The following is a 2,595-nucleotide window of genomic DNA, read 5'->3' on the forward strand; positions in this document are numbered from 1 at the left end:
AACTTGTTCTTGAGATGATTTTTGGATTCAGGCTCTTGGGAACTTGTTTTTATTTTCATCAACTTCAGTTTGAACTTGCACATAAGTAATTGATGATCTGTTTCACAGTCAGACCTGGCCTGATTTTAAACTTCTCCTGTGATGCCTTCTACATATGTAGTCAATATGATTTCTGTGCAGTCCATTTGGAGAAGTCTGGTATATAGATTTCATCTGTGTTTCTTACAAAACCTGTTTGCTATGAATAAATAATTGTACAAAATTCAATCATTTGGTCTCCAGCTTCATTTCTCTTCCCAAGTCCATAATTTCTGACTACCAAATATTCTACTTTGTTTTCAAGTTTTGTATTCCAGTCACCAGTTAATGCATCTTAACTACATATTTGGTCAATTCAGACTGCAAAAATGGATAGCATTCTTCAATTTCCTTTTCTTTGGCTTTAACTATTCATATGTATATTTGAATAACAGTTGCATTAGCAGGTTGTCTATATAGGTATATGGATAGTATTCTATCACTCACAGTATTGTACTTCAGGATAAATCTTGAGGTAGTTTTTTTTAACTATGAATGAAATAAAATTCTTCTTCAGTTTTTCATTACCAACATATGATTGACTGATTCAAAATGGCTAATACCAGTCCATCACAGCTTGCTAATGCCTAGAATATCAATCTCCATTATAAAAAGAGCAAAGACTTTATGAGGATCATATCTGACCTTTATCTACTTCATAGAGGGAAACTGTCCCCATCCACAGCATCAATAACATCAAACCAAATCCCATAAGGTCAGTCATGTCCTACATGCTCAGAGGCCTATTTTTACTCATCTCAAGACCAATCTTACTGCTTTGCTGGGTCTAAATCTGATATGATAGACCACAGACCACAGAGAACCATATTAGGGGAGTCAAAAGGTTATAATTCAAATTGGCAATAGAATATATTCAAGACAGCTCTCAAAATATGCGCACAGGAATCTCATGACTCTAGGGTTTCAAAGTTCTCTGTCCTGCAATATTGGCTTTCCCTGCCCAAGTGTCCAAAATGTTTTCAGTCCTATCAGTGTTGGCTCCCCTGCCAAGGTCTTATATCCCCTTATGTCCGTTCTACAGTTCAGCCATGGCTGCTGCTTCTGTCATGACACATGTCCTACATTTTACTGTGTTTGGCGAGGTCTCTGTTTTCTGGCTGGAGGAAGAATTCTTTACTCTTCTGGTGGAGCAAGATTTTGTATTCTTTGGAGCTAGAGTTGTTCAGTATATTGATGAAGATGGCTAATTCTCTTGTATATTGTTGACACTGGCCAATCCCTTTATGGAACGGTAAATAGCCAATCCCTTTGTAAATAAACCAACATGCCTCACTTACATAGTCCTGCCCCTTCACATGGTCCACACTAGAAAAGGCATATTGAGAGACAAACTTCACAGGCCACCCTCTGACCAATAACATTCACATATGAAAAATGAACTTTCTTCTTATAATATACAATAGGTATAATTCTGAAAGTGTGTAATTGTCAACTTTATTTCTCATGATTTTATATCCCCCATTTTAGATGACCAATTTTTGAGTTGTCCATCTCTAGCATACCAGTATTCTGGGGAATAAGCTTGTTCCTTTCTCTGAAGAATCTTCTGTTTCATTTAAACATTTTAGTATCTGCATAAGCACAATCCAAGTAAGAGCAAACCATCACTTTGCAGCCATCAGCACTAGCTCATAACATAGAACGTTTTGGCTTCTGGTCAGCTCATCTCAAGACATCCAAGGCTAGATCCAAATGGGCATCAGCCACAAACTCAGGAGACCACACTCTTCTTCTGTTTCAGAATGACTGGTCCTTTCAACCAGTCTTAGTCTGCAAATGGGGTGAAGTCAGCAAGATGAGGGTCCACATGCCTCCCTTCTTCTCAAAGTCAACACCCCTTTTGCACTTTCTATGTACATGCTGGATCAACAATGTTGATGGAATGTGTCCATACTCAAACTGTCTCTTCATTGGTGCATACCCCTTAATTCCACTACAGTAGATCCAGGTGATCATCACAAGTGAACATAATTGCCAACTCCTTTTAACTTCAAGCCTAGGAAAGGGGAATTACCCTGCCAAACTACGTTTGCAAGTTTTAAAAGGTCAAAGTCTTTCTCTTCCTTCCAAATGTACACAAAAGTCCAAGATTTATTCAAAAGTAAATATCCTCAAAGTACTGAGTTGCGCTTAAACCTTCACCCAGGTTATGCCCCAAGTATATGCTCCAATCTACTGCTTTCAATATGCCTTTCTCCAGGAAATATCTCCCCCTTTTGCTATTGAATTAACCTCAAAACAGACTATAAACTTTTAAGATTTATAATACCTAGTAATCATTTATATCATAAACCTTAATAATACATCAGCAAAAATTTTAATAATTTATACAATATATCTTAACATTACTGTATTTGTTGTTGTTGTTATGTGCCATCGAGGTGCTTGCAACTCATAGCAACCCTATGTTCAAGAGTCCTAAATGCCGTTCTATCCTGTGCCAACCTCGCCGCCTCAGACACACTCATTCCCACCACTCCACTCACAGAATCAATC

Source organism: Elephantulus edwardii, unplaced genomic scaffold (genome assembly GCF_000299155.1).
Source record: "Elephantulus edwardii isolate Elephantulus edwardi_28Jun2011 unplaced genomic scaffold, EleEdw1.0 scaffold00110, whole genome shotgun sequence".
In the NCBI taxonomy this organism is placed as follows: domain Eukaryota; kingdom Metazoa; phylum Chordata; class Mammalia; order Macroscelidea; family Macroscelididae; genus Elephantulus; species Elephantulus edwardii.